The sequence below is a fragment of the Myotis nattereri genome (assembly GCF_964212035.1).
Source record: "Myotis nattereri genome assembly, chromosome: 3".
Taxonomy (NCBI): domain Eukaryota; kingdom Metazoa; phylum Chordata; class Mammalia; order Chiroptera; family Vespertilionidae; genus Myotis; species Myotis nattereri.
Genome location: NC_138077.1, coordinates 153854993 through 153871732, shown reverse-complemented (window position 1 = coordinate 153871732; position 16740 = coordinate 153854993). Strand labels below are relative to the sequence as shown.

The window sequence follows — 16740 nt, the reverse complement described above, 5'->3', positions numbered from 1 at the left end:
GGGAAGAGAAGTCCCCATAACTTCTGGCTGTAAAAACCATTGGGAATTTGGGCTGAGATGGAAGGCTACTGGAGTCCCAGGTAGTTCTTCTTAAAGGGCCGTCACATGGACTTACTTTGGCTCACTCCCTTTTAGCTTCAGTACTGGGATCACAGCGCAAAAGGTGCCAGAGACATAAAGGGAAGAACTGAATTGCCTGGCATGAGGGTGAGAGTTATGTGTGAGGCAGCTTTCTCTTAGACAAAAGTACTGGCAGAGGTCATTATTCATTTGATGAGTCCTCCCCCCAGAGCTGGCAGACAGGCGCCATATCTGACTCTCCATTAACTAAGCTATCACAGTTTGCCCCCACCAGACTTGCAGGCCCACCCACCCACCCAAGCTGTTTCCAGTGGCTTTTCCATAGTAATAGCCTGTCTTGACTCACACTTCAGACTTTCCTAAAATCTCCCAAACAAGCAGTATCTGGCCTCAGAGTGCCTCATATCTCTTGCTAAGTAGGCCAAGGCCCAGCACTAGCAACAGCTGCCTGTGGTTTGTAGCTTGGCCTAGTCTCAGCACCTCCAAGCGCAGCACAAATAACAGCCATTTGCAGATCACTTTGTAGCTCATGATGGGATGCCCTGGATGGAACATAGGTGGTAGCTGACCTTGACTTGAACCTCCAGGTAGGCCCCAGAGTCAGCATACCCAGTGAACAGCTTCTGATCATATTTTAGCACTACCAAACCACCTCCCCCGGGACACATTTAAGGGGCAGACTATATCAGCACCAGAACCTGGATGAAGTAAGTCCTGTTCTGTGGTGGGGCCCTTGCACAGCTGATCCACCTCTGTGGTTGGTGGTTGCAGCCAGTCCTTCTAGATGATTGGCCTGGAGTTTATCTCTCCCATTGATGTGCCAATAGTAAATCAGGCTCAACTACAATAGGAGGCTGTACAGCTCACATCGGTAGTGGGGAGCACACCTTAAGTACCCAATCTGAGTGATTGGGGAGTCTGTGCCACTGGATCCTACAGAACAAATTCTTTATAATGGCACTCTACCAAGCCTGGTAGATATAGCAGGTTTACTTAATACATAGAAACAAACACAAGGAGACTGCCAAAATGAGAAGACAAAGAAAAACATGTACCAAATGAAAGAACAGAACTCCAGAAAAGAACTAAACAAAATGGAGACAAGCAATCTACTAAATGCTAAGTTTAAAACACTGGTTATAAGGATGCTCAATGAACTTAGTGAGAACCTCAACAGCATAAAAAAGACATGAAAACCATTTTAAAAAGTCAGAAATGAAGGATACACTAACTGAAATGAAGAAGAATTTATAGGGAATCAATAGTAGAGTAGATGAAGCTGAGAATCAAATGAGAAATTTCAATATAAGGAAGCAAAAACATCCAAACAGAAGAGCAAAAAGAACTCAAAAACATTAGAATAGTGTAAGGAGCCTCTGGGACATCTTCAAGCATACCAACATTCACATCAAAGAGTTGCCAGAAAGAGAAGAGGGAGAGCAAGAGATTGAAAACCTATTTGAAAAATAATGACAAAACTTTCCTAACTTGGTGAAGGAAATAGATATACAAGTCAAGGAAGTGCAGAATCCAAAACAAGATTAACCCAAAGAGTCCCATATCAAAACATATCATAATGAAAATGCCAAAGGTTATAGATAGAGAAATGTAAAAGCAGCAAGAGAAAAGTAGTTACCCACAAGGGAGCTCCCATAGACTGTCAGCTGATTTCTCAGCAGGAACTTTGCAGGACAGAGGGGACTGGCAAAAAGTACTCAAAGTGATGAAAATCAAGGACCTAAAATCAAGATTAATCTACCCAGCAAAGCTATCATTTGGAATATAAGGACATGTAAAACGCTAAAGGAATTTATCACAACCAAATCAGTATTACATGAAGTGTTAAAGGGTCTTCATGAAGAAGAAGAAGGAGAAGAAGGAAAAAATATGAACCATAAGATGGCAATAAATACATATCTATCAACAATTGAGTCTAAAAAACAAAACAAACAAAGAAACAGAACAGAAACAGATTCATAGATACAGAGAACATGTTGATGGTCGGCGGATGGAAGGGAGTTGGAGGATTGGATGAAAAGGGTGAAGGGATTAAGAAGTACACATTTGTTGTGACAGAATAGTCATGGGGATATATAGTACAGCAAAGGGAATCCATACTAATAAAAGGGCAATATGCTAATTAGACTGAGTCAACCCAACATCTTCCAGTCATCCAGTCCTCCTCCTGGACAAAGCCACGGTGTCAGGGTCCAAGGCAGAGGCGGTTAGGGGCAATCAGGCTGGCAGGGGAGAAGTTAGGGGCGATCAGGCAGGCAGGCAGGTGAGCGGTTAAGAGCCAGCAGTCCCGGATTGCGAGGGGTCCCAGATTAGAGAGGGTGCAGGCTGGGCTGAGGGGTCCCCCCCTCTCCTGCCCCGTGCTGTGCACAAATTTCGTGCACCGGGCTTCTCGTATATAGTCAGTAATATCCTAATAGCTATGTATGGGGTCTAATGGGTACTAGCTCACTTAATGACTTATATAATGTCTAAGCACTGGGGTGTACATCTGAAACCAATATGATATTGTATGTCAACTGTAATTAAAAAATAATAAATTATTTTTCAAAAACAGAAAAGTTACCAAAATATGAACAAACATTCCGCAGAAGGGGAAACAATATGACCAATTAACATATGAAGAGGTGTTCAATATCTTTATTGACCAAGAAAATATCAGTATTACAGTAATATGCCCATTCACTTGGCAAAAATTTTAGTATCTGACTATAACAATCATTGGGATATGGATTTATAGGATATAGTGGTGATGAGAATTTAAACTGGTACAACAACTTTGGAAAAAAATTTCATATTATCTTCAAGTATTGAAAAATCAAATATTTTGTAACTTAACCATTCTATTTCTGGACACATACTAGTACTGCTAAATAGAAATAACACTTGAGCCACATATGTAATTTAAAATTATCTAGTGGTCATATTTAAACAGATGAAATTAATATATTTTACATTTGACTCAAAATATCCAAAATGTTATTTTAACATATAACCAACATAGTATCCTTTATCATAAAGAGCTAATTAGACCAAACAGCAGAACGGCCATCCGGGATGACTTTCTGGATGAAGCCGGGCTGCGAGGGCCAAGCCCCTTGCATGAATTTCATGCATTGGGCCTCTAGTATTATTAATAAAATAGTTTACATTTCTGTACTAAATTTTCTAAATCCATTGCATATTTTATACTTAGAGTATTTCTCAATTTGGTTATAATTTTTTTATTAGCAGTTTTTGATCTGTATCAGACTTAATAAAATTAATTGAAAAAGTAGAATCACATACCCCAATAATTCCAAGCATACTTAAAAATTCCAATAAAGGAATCAAGTACCAAAATGTTATTTTCTTTTAATATATGCATACACATTGACACAACTGTTTCTTCTTTTATAGACTATCTGATTTGACTTTGAAGCAAAAGCATTATCAGTTTTGAAACTACTCCTATCCAAGTTAAATATACTGATTCATATGTTAATATTATTATCATAGCTCCTAACCAGTCTGGCTCATTGGATAGAGGGCCATGCAGACCAAATGATCCTGGGTTCTATTTTGGTCAAGGGCATGTACCTTGGTTGTGGGCTCAATTCCCGCATAGGGGACATGCAGGAGGCAGCTGATTGATGTTTCTGTCTCATTAATGTTTCTAACTCTCTATCCCTCTCACTTCCTCTCTGTAAAATCAATAAAAATATATTTTAAAAATATATATTGTTATAGAATTAAAGAGGTATTATAAAAATTTATAAGCAACTATAAGTTTGTCAATATGAATAAATCATCCTTTAATTTTTAAAAAATTGATTTATGTTAGAAAAATTTGCGAAATTATTTTTGTTGTATTCTGTAAAGTTTCCATTTCCATACAAAATTTTGTGCCTGTTTAACTAGGTCACAAATTAGCTTCAAGTTAGATCATTTATACGTAGTCTGATATCAATGAGAAAATATAAATTACTCTGGCATTTTTAGTCTTTAATTTTGAATATTTGGCAAGTATTTCTTTTGTTTTAATAAAGTCTTGAATTGGACTTAACGGTACAATGGGTTTTTGCAAAATTCTTCCATGACTTGTCCAACAATCATTGGCAAAGAACACAGTCTATTAAATTTATTGTGTTCTATTTCTTTTGAGAGTTACATTATCTGGCATTCATCCATAGCATTGGCAAATATACACTGACTCATTTAACAATAGTATCTATGACACTTTTCACAAGTCTGTTTTTGAAAACTGAACATGAATATCATACAGTATAGAATGAAGCAATAAGAAAAACATAAGTCACTTGTTTTAAAATTACATTAAGTCCAGATTTTATTTTTTACCTAATGTGGCTGAAGTTCCATCCACTGGGATAGAATTTAATTTTTGCCAATCTAGCTGAAGTTCTTCTTAGATGTAAAAGATTTGAAAATATTTAAACTATGAGTTTGATTTTTCAGGCCATAAATTGACATAATTTCTTCATAAATTTGGGTGTGTTTTGAGACAAAGCACACTCCAAGTTATTTGGGCAGTGTCTTTTATGCTGTACTATTCATCGAAAACTAAAGAAAAGGAATTGTGTTTTTCAAATTTTGAAAATCAATTGATATTAGATAATGTTAAGTAAATCTTATATTCTTACACAATTTTTTGCGGTTTGATGAAAGAACCTTTCATTTTTTGTGAAGCACCTTTTTAGTCTTTCCTCATAATATTGTAACAAATCTGAATGTAACCACATATCCGTCAAAAAACTATTTTCTTTTTTATGCCAAAAACAAATCTGTTTGTAAGCTTGGATTCTTTAAAAACCACTTCAGAATGTTTTGTCGGACATTAAATTTTTATTTCACGCAACTTGACTTCATCAGTTCCTTTTTGATTATTGAGAAAAAAAGTTACCAAAATTCACTATATATGCTGAAAATGTCTCTCAATATTTTCCGTTTTTTTCTTTAACATTTTTTACACAACATACAGCTTTTTTTTTCCCTTTTGTTATGCTCCAACAAATTGCAATTGCTATTCATCATGAAATTTCCAATATGCTTTCACTCACTCTTCTTCTCTCTTTATTGTTAGTGCTAATTTCTAGTGCATCACCTTTTGATTCTGCATCAGGAATATACTTCTTTTTTAAAATCTTAAAATTTGTTTAAACTTATTTAAACTAAAAACATTTTATTATATTTAAAATAGGAAGAAGGTCAACTTAATTTCCAATTACAACATACAGAGATCCTTATAACCTGTGCTGTTTGCATCAAACACATTATATTGTTACATGGGTACATAGGAAAATTCATTTAAACTGAATCAATCTGTTGACACCAACTAGGTTGGCCATGTATATATGTGTAATGCTAGATAGGACACAGGCATCTGATAAGAGAACTTCAATTTAACAATAGTATCCTAAGTGATACAACATTTAAAGTGAAATGTCACACCAAAACAATGAAGTTGCTTTTAACAGAAACATATTTTGTACCAGTTAAATTTCTTAAATTGAAACTAATTTAAATTAAATAAAATTAAAAATTCAGTTCCTCAGATTTTGAATGTTTAATAGCCACACGTGATTAGATGCTACCATATTGCACAGGTATGTAGCCAAGAGAACCTTGCACACGTACATCAAGAGGAAGGTTAAATGAGTATAAGATTGAGGATGAGGATGGTTTTGGGTCAGGGGAGTGAGGTTGGGTTAGTTATTGGCAAGATTCTAGCATTTATTTTGCCTGGTGGATTCATGAGTGCTTATTAAATTTAAAAATAAATGACTAAGAGGGAACCATCTTAATAGTTGGGAATATATTCTTCTAGACAGTTTCTGTACAAATACTCTTGTATCTATCTACATATATACACACTAGAGGCCTGGTGCATAAATTTGTGCATGGGTGGGGGTCTCTTGGCCTGGCCAGAGATCAAGGCCTATCAGGGGGCTGGCCAGCCGGGGGGAGGGACCGCGGGAGTTTGGCTGTGGGAACGCACTGACCACTAGGGGCAGCTCCTGCGTGGAGCATCTGCTCCCTGGTGGTCAATGTGCGTCATAGCGACTGGTCAACCAGTCATTCCAGTTGTTCCAGTCATTCGGTCATAATGGTCGCTTAGGCTTTTATATATATAGATAGTCACACAATAGTGTACACATATATTCACATGTATTCAAGAATATACACACATATGTGGTACATTCACAAAATACACATATATTCAAAGAACACATAAATAAGCTTTTATTGAACAAATGGAATTATAGTGTTTTTTTGGTGGATTTCAGATGCACAGATTTTGAATTAATCATAAACCTTGGTACTTGACACTCTTATCATTGATCTCTGTTTGGCCATACTTAGATCCATGTTAGAATTTTTACTAAATTTTGAAAACAATTCTAGGTATTTTACATGTATATTTATATCTGTATAAATTACAAGTATTCAGTGTCAATTTTTTACATTCACTTAATCTTACTCTCTTTTTCATCAGTTGGTCTTTTTTTCCTTCTTCCCTTTTGAACAGAAAGCAGTTTATCTCCCCACCACCAAGCTCCTTACCCCTCAGCGGAGAAGCTCTACTGCAATAGAAAGTTCACAACGACAAGTTAGCAAGGACTTTCAAAAGAATCTATTTCTTATTAATGTCATGCCTTTTGTTACATGTGTATCTCACTATCCTTCTCTGTCTTTGTGTTCAGTGTGTTGTTTCATTATGAAAGATTTTTTTAGAATTTTAGAACTAAGATTTCTTTTATAATTTGTAAAGTGATAACTTTTTTTTTTAGTAATGAAGGTTATAAATGTTTTAAACTTGCTTTAATATTACACTATTAGCTTTTTTAAAAAATTGAGATATAATTGACATATAACATTTGTTTCAGATGTACAACACAGTAATTCATTATTTGTATATATTGTGAAATGTTTACCATGATCTGTCACCATACAGAGTTACAATTTTTTTTCCTCAGCCACTTTCAAATATATAATATAGTATTATAGTCAAACCTCGGTTCTCGAATGTCTCCCACCTCAAACAATTCAGCTCTTGATGGAAAAATGTCTCAGTTGTCTAACAAAACTTCGGTTCTTGACCTGATAATCCTTTCATGCTGACAGCCTGTGTGATCAGTCACACATCTGTCTGATGACAAAGGAGAGAATGCATGTGTATGAGTCAGTTTACTGCTAAACCTCATGTTGTTAACAGCTCAGGAAATTGTGCTATGAATATTTTCATGTTTTTTTTGCTTTTGTTGCTGCTTATTATTAAATACTAGAGGCCCAGTGCACGAATTCGTGCACCAGTGGGGTCCCTTGGCCTGGTCTGCGGGATTGGGCTGAAACTGGCTCTCCGACATCCCCTGAGGGGTCCCGGATTATGAGAGGGCTCAGGCCAGGCCAAGGGACCCCACTGGTGCACGATTGGGGCCAGGGAGGGATGCGGGAGGTTGGCCAGCCAGGGAGGGACCACGGGAGGGCTCTAGGGCATGTCCGGCCAGTCTCTCTCAGTCCCGATGGGCTGGACCTCAGCAACAAGCTAACCTATTGGTCAGAGTGTCTGCCCCCTGGTGGTCAGTGGACGTCATAGCAAGTGGTTGAGCAGTCTTAGCATATCATTAGCATATTACACTTTGGTTGAACGGACAACTGGACACTTAGCATATTAGGCTTTTATTATATAGGACTAGAGGCCTCATGCACAAAAATTTGTGCACTGTGGGGGGGGAGTCCCTCAGCCTGGCATGTCCCCTCTCACAGTCCAAGAGCCCTCATGGCATGTCCTACTGACAGCTTAGGCAGGGAGCGGGCCTAAGCCGCAGTCTGGCCTCCCTCTGCAGGAGGCAACCGGGCTGATCAGGGGAAGGCACCGCCCTCATCACCCTGCTGCTGCTGCCAGGGCTCACAGCTGCCTGAGCCCACAGCTGCCTGGGACCTGGGCCTCACAGCTGCCAAGGTGTTTTCATCGACATGGACTCCAGTCTTTTCACCACGAAAAAATGACAACTTTTTTTAGGCATTTTCAAGATGTCTCTTTCATAAAGTATGACATTTCTTTCTTTTTTTTATCCTCACCTGAGGATATTTTTCCATTGATTTTTAGAGAGCATGAAGAGAGAGGGAAAGACAGAGAGAAACATCAATGTGAGAGGGACACATTGATTGATTGCCTCCTGCATGAGCCCTGACCTGGGCCCCAGTCAGGGAGGAGCCTGCAACCTAGGTATGTGCTCTTGACCAGAATTGAACCAGGACCCTGCAGTCCACAGGCCAAGGCTCTATCCACTGAGCCAAACCGGTTGGGCAGAATATGACATTTCTTAGCCCCTCCACTAGCGGACCTCTGTATTTTCCTCCAGGAATGAGGTAGAAAAACCCTAGATCACCTTCTTGGATTCTTATTACCCAGGGGAGTGGCGTACCGTAAGCTTAGTCAATAAGCGGTCAGAAAAGGTGTTTCCTGTGCAGCTCACGCGCAGAGGTGGGACTTCTGGTACACGGCAGCTGCCAGGCCCTCTCTCTCCAGCCCTTGGCAGCCATGGTGAAGGCCCTCTCTCTCCTCTCTCTGGCCCTTCGCAGCCACGGCAGCTTTGTCGGGAAGGACATCTGGAAGGTTGTCTGGAAGATGCCCGGTCTAATTAGCATATTACCCTTTTATTAGTATTGATGTTCAGTAAGTCACCATTGGTCCTAAGAAGATTAGTGATAGCAGCAAAGTGAAAAGGAAAGTTGTGAGAATAATGATAGAGCTTAGACATGTACTGTATATAAAAAGGTTAAAACGGAATTATTTGGAAATCTGGAACGGATTAATTAAATTTACATGATTTCTAATGGGACAAAATGATTCTGTTTTTTAACAAATCACTTCTGGAACAGCTTTCCGGAACGAATTAAGTTCAAGAACCCAGGCCCCACTATATTAGCTATATCATCGTGCTGTACATTATATTCCCATGACATTTATTTTATAACTGGAAGTTTGTACCTTTTGATCACCTTCACCCATTTCTCTCACCCTCTTCCACCTCTGGCAACCACCAATCTGTTCTCTGTATCTATGAGTTGGGATTTTTCAATTTTCTTGAAATATTTTACTTTCATATTCCACATATAAGTGAGATCATACTGGCTTTGTCTTTCCCTGTCTGACTTAGCACAACACTCTCAAAGCATTGTTGTAGCAAGGCAAAATTTCCTTTTTTATGGCTAAAGCATTTCATTGTGTATATACCACGTTTTCTTTATCAATTTATCCATTGTGGACACGTAAGTTGCTTCCACATCTTGGCTATTGTAAATAATGCTGCATTGAACATTGTCATACATATATCTCATCAAGTGTTTTTGTTTCCTTCAGATAAATACCCAGAGTAGAATTGCTGGATCACATGGTAGTTTTTAATTTTTTAGAAACCTCCATTCTGTTTTTCATAGTGGCTGCACCAACGTACATTCCTACCAACAGTGCTCTTTTCTTCACATTCCCACCAACACTTGTTATTTCTTTTCTTTTTATGATAGACATTTTAATAGGTGTGAAGTGCTATCTCTTTGCAGTTTAGTTTTGCATTTTCCTAATGATTAGTGACGTTGAGCTCCTTTTCATACACATGTTGGCCATCTGTGTGTCTTCTTTGGAAAGTGCCTGTTCACATCCTCTGCCCACTTTTTAAACTGGATTGTTTGATTTTTTTTTTAATTTGCTAATGAGTTTATAGTTTAGATATTAACTCCTTATCAGATATGTGGTTTGCAAATTTTCTTTTCATGTGGCAGGTTGACTTTTCATTTTGTTGATGGTTTCCTTTGCTTTGCTGAAGCTTTTTGGTTTGATATAGGATGTAGTCCTACTTGTTTATTTTTGTTTTTGTTGCCTTTACTTTTGGAGTCAGATCCAAAATATCATCACCAAGATCAATGTCAAGGAGCTTATTGCTTATGTTTTCTTCAAGGAGTTTTATAGTTTCAGGTCTTATGTTCAAATTTTTTTTATCAATTTTGTGTTAATTTTCATGTGTGATATAAGGTAATGGTCCAGTTTCATTATTTTTCATGTGGTTGTCCAGTTTTTCCAACACCATTTATTAAGCTAAGTATTAAGTTAAATAAATTATCATTTTTGCCCACGTGAATTTAGAGGATTAGGAGATGAAGGTAGGAGTAAAATGTTAGGGTCAAGTTAGAATTTATTATTGGTATGCTAAAATTCCAAAACTCTGATTTCAATGTAGAATTATCATCAAGAGACTTTTCATATAACAATAATAATGGCTACTATTACTTACTTCATTACAATCTAACAATGTTCACATGCACAGAAATCTACACATCAGTCAGCTCTTCATTTGTGTGGCAAGCAATTGCTCTAGGATTGAATAAATAACCTCACGGAATATTTGGTAATTTGCCTGGAAGCCTTGCCTGGCTCCTTAAGGAAAGAGGACAAGGAAACTGATAGAAGTACTTGTATGTCTGATCACTGGCTGTAGCTTTCATTCATTTACTCTTAATCCTGTCCTTTTGTGGTATCACATACATAATCAGCAGTCCTTAGATGTATATTCTTTGAAAGCAATGAGGGATTGTATCTAGTTTGCTAGGTAGTTCTGGGATACAATCTCCCAATCCTACCCCTCCCATCTGTTCTGTCTACCTTTCCCAGACCCCACAACTACACTGCCTGCCCCACTTTACCTGAATGCAGTGAGTGATGGTTCCTGGGATGCTGTTCTTTCCAGAGAAAAACAAAATAAAACTCCTAAGACATTTGAAGTGGCTAAATACCAAATACTTCTTAACAGATGGAAGAAAGAGAGGGAGGGAGGGAGGGAGGGAGGGAGGGAGGGAGGGATGAGAGAAAGAAGAGGGGAGGGATGGGAAGGGAGGGGGGGGGGGAAGCTGAGCCACTAATTTAAACATGAAAAATGACCTTTCCAATGAGTATCTGATCTAACCCTTCTGCAGATATGTTTGGTGGGACAAGTTAGAGTGCTATATTTCTTGAATACAGATATATATGGAGTTAACAGTGATACTTGTAACTGGTACAGTTTTAGTTTTCTTTGTGAAGCTAAAATTTATTCCTTAATAATTTATGGCTGGCTCTTTATTCGGATATATGGTGTATTAGTCAGCTTGGTCTGTCATAACAAAATACCATAGAATGGGTGGCCTAAACAACAGAAATTTATTTCTGAGTTCTGGAGGCTGGCAAGGTTCAGATCAAGATGCTGGCTGATTCAGCTCCTGGAGAGAGTGCTCCTCCTGGCTTGCAGATGGCCACCTTCTCACTATGTCCTCACACCGACTTTCCTCAGTGCATGCATGTGGCTCTTACATGACCACCAAGCCTACTGAATTAGGACTCCATCTTTATGTCCTCATTTAACCTTAATTGTCCCATCTCCTAACAGCCCTATCTCCAAATATAATCACATTGATGGTTAGGGCTTCAATATAGGGATTGCAGAGGGGACTGCACATTTAGTCTTATCATATTGTCTTATGATAAATGTTTGATTATTCCCTAAATCAAATTATAACTTGAATTAAGAATTGTGTTTACTGTTTTGATTTATACCAGTATGTCCATTGCAAATAACTGTCTTAAAGAAGTATACATTGAACATTTCAAAAGTGTAAAATGCATAAAACTGCAGTCAGCCAAGCATAATGTCATATTTTAAGTATGAAAATAACAGGAGCTTCCATCAAAGCCAGCAGAATTCACAAACCTGCATCATTTATCTTTTATACAATAGTAGCCTTGAAGGGTTGCTGTTTTCTACTTAGTTTCTGGTGTGCTATTGCTATCCTTACAGAAAGAAAACTGAGTTTGTCTAAGCAAAGAAGCCACACCTAAGTCCTCTGGGATGGTGCCACTGTGCTGTGGCTCCGAGCAGGGAGGGGAAGTTCTTTGGTCAATCCTGTATAATAAAAGCCTAATATGCAAATAGACCGACCAGCAGAAAGACCGGTCGCTATGATTCGCACTGACCACCAGGGGGCAGGTGCTCAACACAGGAGCTGCCCCCAGCCCTCAGGCCCCAGGCCAGTCAAGGCGTGTGCCAGCAGGGACTCCCCAATTGCCCCACTGGTTATCCCACAGAGAGAGACGACCAGCAGCAGTGGTAGGGGGCAGGGCCAGCAAACAGGTAGCACCAGGCTGGCCAAGGTGGGTGCCAACGGGGGGCCCCTGATTGCCCTGCCAGTTGCCCCACAGATCAGTTCTGATCACCAGCCAGGCCTAGGGACCCTACCCGTGCATGAATTTCATGCACTGAGCCTCTAGTCTTTACATAATTGTCTTTAGTATTAATGCTTGGGATATGAAACATTCATATGTTTGTGTTTAGCAAGAATCTTGGCATAAATTGTATCTGATAGTGAATAAAAACCGGAAGTTCATTGAGTCCTCTTGGGAGGAGTGTCCTTATTTATACAAGTTCAGAGGCTTTCATTTGCACTAGAAAGTTAAGAACAGGTGGGAAAAGAGGCAGCTATAGGATCCTTTCTTTTCAGAAAGATGTGGTGGGGTGTTGGGGAGACATTCCCAGCAGACATATCCAAGGACAGTGTGTTATGCCACTTGAGAGGAAAGCCGTCAGCCTGAGGGAAGAGACCTGTTATAGTGGAAAGAAATGATGCAGGAGTCATCCCTCTGTCCTTGGGACCTGCTCCTGGATTTGCTGCGGTTCCAGGCCTCCAAAGCCTCTCATCCCCGCACCGAGCACAGCCTGACTCACATTGCCGTGATGACTTCTACCTCAGAGCCCTTCCTCCACTTGTCTCTTCCTCCTGCTCCTTCACCGCCTTTTGGAATAAGGCAGGGAATGCACATGATCCTCTTTATCATGCAGCTGACTTGAGACTTTCCTCTTTGCTGGAATGTTTCTGAGACTCATCAAATGACTGGCTCATAATAGGCAGGTTAAAAGTAATGAGTAATTGGAATACAAGATTGACTGGGGATATTCCTATGGGGACATTGAGCCAGTACCTTTTTTTTTTTTTAAATAAAAAAATGTTTTTATTGATTTCAGAGAGGAAGAGAGAGAGAGTTAAAAACATCGATGATGAGAGAGAATCATTGATTGGCTGCCTCCTGCACACCCCCTCCTGGGAACTGAGCCCACAACCCAAGTATGTGCGATGATTGGTTCATAGGTCTACACTCGACCACTGAGCCACTCAGGCTGGGTGAACCAGTACCTTTTAAAAACAAGTAAGGTGCTAATCCCTGGAACTTAAACAGACGAGCTTTGAGTGGCACGACCAAAGTGGTGGCCATAGAAAGTCCAGGATTTTGCTCAGTTGAATTTTGGTACATACTTGGGATGGGAAATAAGCCTGGAAAGTTATGTCTGAATCAAATCCCTGAATACCAAGCTAAAGAATTTGAAATATACAGAAGACTTGTAGAATTGCTTTTTCAATGTCTTCATTGCTTGGGTATGCTGCAGCTAAATGCAGTCAATGTTTATTTATCTGAATATTTAAAAATAAAAAATGGCCTGTCAAGAACCTTTGAATCATTCTCTTTTGGGGCCTCCCTGCCTTGTAGCCAGATCCCTGCTTGTTAGGATGAAGAGAGAGGGAGAAAGGAAAGGAGATAAAGCTAAAGCTCATTTAGTTGCTACATTTTGAGATATGTCATAGGCAAAGAGATCAATATTAATTTATTACAATCAGAATTATATTGCTTTTAGCCAAACGTTATTTTAAGACAGGCAAAGAGTAAGCTAATTTAATTTTGAAAGTAAGTTATAAAGGTCAAGGCAGTACAAAGTTAGAGTGCATTTCTGAGTGGAAAATTAAGTAACATAGAGAATTAGTTTTATAAGAAGAGTAATGTGATACATATATATCACCATAATATATTAACCAGTGTCTAAAGTAACTTTTGTTCTGAACTTTAAAGCACAAATGCAATTACTGAGTATAATGGGATTTTGAATCACATATGGATTGTATTTATCCAGTTTTCTCTTGTTCTGAGAAATCTTCAAACTCTATAATACCATTAAGTACTGTAAAATATACACATACTAGATTCAGAGAAAGAGTTTCCACATGCCTATTTTCCACATGCCTTCACTAATAAATAAAGAAGAAACAGATACTATTGCTACCAGCACTTAAAATTATAATGTGGGAACATGAAAACGCTCATTATAAGGTCCCAGTCTGCATATATCTGCCAAATTTGTTATTTATTGCATTTCTGTTCCCAGGATGATGTCTCTCTAGCTATCTTTAAAAGTGAGGTGATTGTTTAATTCAGGGATAATCATTTCCCAGTGTGACTTATTCACACATGATATAATTTTTATCAATCCATGATGTACCTAACCATATTCACATATCCACAGGGACCAAAAGGTGAGTGGGCTACATGGATACATTGATTTGATTAAGTGATGGGATTGTAGACAAATTTTGCCCACATTTTTTGCTATTTTTTTTATAATAAGGTAAAATTCCTGGAAAAGTATTCAGGAGTTGATCACCTTAATACATTGTATTCCAAGAAACATTTTGCTATGACGCTAGTGAATAAATAATATTAAATGATAACAGTACTTTTATATCTGCCATCTCATTTCATCAGTGCAAAATTAGCAGCCACAATGGGAACCACCATTTGGGAGGTATTTTAAACAGCACCCTTAAATTCCTTCTGGAATTTGATATGCACAAGTTATAAGAAAAGATGTGGAGAGAATGGCCCATTTAAAAGGAAACGAAGTGCCCCAGTTTGGCCACAAGCAGCAGTCCTTGAGGAGAAGTGTGGCTCTCCCAGTGGGGAAAAGTGACACTGAAATCTCTCCTCTGCAGTTTTCTCATTATTTTCCCAGCCCGGGCACTCTGGCCTCGCCAAGCCTGCCATCATGTTGCCTTGGATCATCTCCAGCTTTCTCCTTAAAACTGTCGCTGAAACCATTGGAAGGGCCTAGGGAAATCATTCAGCATGCTCACAAGCATGTCAAACTTGCGGCCAGTGGGCCACATGCCTTGTTTAAATAAATGCGGCCCGCGGCCTGCTGGCCCCAAGTTTGACATGCTTGTGAAGTGACCATGTGTGCCTGCATGTATCTGCCTGTGCAAGCCTCCCCTCTCAGGGCCTAATTTAGGGTGTTTGAGCAATAGATAACCTTCAAAATAGCCTTTGAAAATCTTCAAGTGTCCTGGTTGGAAAAAAAAACTATATGGGCCCTCCCGTGCATGCATCCTCAATGGCACCTGCTCGCCCCTCAGTGCTAGAATGACTTAGAGTTCACTGTTCACATGCCAGCTTCCTCTCCCCAGATTGCCAGCTGCTTGAGGGCAGGGCCTGCCTTTGCATTCCTATCTCCGTAGCCCTGCATCCAGCACAGTACTGAGAAGACTTTTAGTAAATATTTGTTGTATCAGTGAATAAGAAGAGTAGAAGAGCATAGATTTGGAGGCAAGCATATAGGGAATCCAATCTTAGCTCTGTCTACTCTGTGATTTTGGGTGAGTGTCTTAATCTTTCTGAGCCTTAGTTTCCTAAAAACAGGATACAGTAGCCAGTTCACAAGCAGCTGGCAGGCAGATAATAAGTAATGAGTGAAAAGCATATTTTAGACTCTTAAGTGCTCTTTGGTTGCAAGTCTATTAATGTAACAGATCTTTGCTGTGTATTGATTATGCACCATCAGACCTGTGCTACAGGTGCTGAGAGCTACAGAGATGAAGATAGACAGGCTTCTCCCTTCAGGATGTGAATAGTCCAACATGGTGATTTCTCTTCTAAGTTATTGGCGGGGGGGGGGGGGGTAGGGAGCTATCAGTCTTAAATTTAGGTGGATTACTTATTAAAAGCATTGATTGGTTTCTAACTTCTTCTTTCTTCTGCGTGGAATCCCCCACCCTAAGAATGAGAGAGCACGCAGCTCCCACTGCTCCTGCTCTTCATGATACACTGCCAACAGTTTTGCCAAGTTCTTATTCGCTGCTGCATTGCTAGTACTCACGAATATTTCAGAATTATGGATGAGATGATGTCATATCCCAGCAGAGTAAGAATCAGGAAAGCCTCCCACCCTAAAATTAGAATGTAGCAGACTTTGTTATTGTAATTAGATAACTATTCTTTATAGTTAATTGAAACCATCCACAGAGAGAGTGAATTCAGATGTTTTCTGTGGCACTTAAAAGTGTATCCATGGGACTCTGTGCTCACTGCTAGAAAGTGAGCTGATTAGAAGACTTAAAAGGTTTGTTAGAACAATGAACTCCTTTCCAAACATTCTTCAAGCCTGCCTTAAGCAAGAGAAGGAAAATGGTACCTCAAAGAGAGTCCCCAGTGTTCGCTCATGTTGTTATGTTAATGGTAGAAAATCCCAGCACGTGTATAATGTTTTTAAAACCTATGTAGCTTTGATATTAAAATACATAATTAATGTTTGACAACATTATGGTGTAAAGCAGGTTTGTTCCTATGTAGATTGCCTCTTTAATAGTAGAAAAGATGTATGTATGTGTGTGTATGTACATGTGTGAGCATGCATGTCCACAAGTGTATGTGTGCATGGGCATGCATTGTTTATGGATTCACAGTCCCTAACCCCCAAATGGAAGACACCTCCAACTAGTAAACATTCACTTTAAATG

At 39.1% G+C, this 16740-nt stretch overlaps 1 protein-coding gene across 1 annotated transcript in view; it reads left to right on the top strand.

The window, feature by feature from the left end:
* SAMD13 (sterile alpha motif domain containing 13) overlaps nucleotides 1–16740 on the top strand; it is a 55671-nt gene that overhangs the window by 14904 nt on the left and 24027 nt on the right. The gene's annotated exons all lie outside the window — the stretch shown is intronic.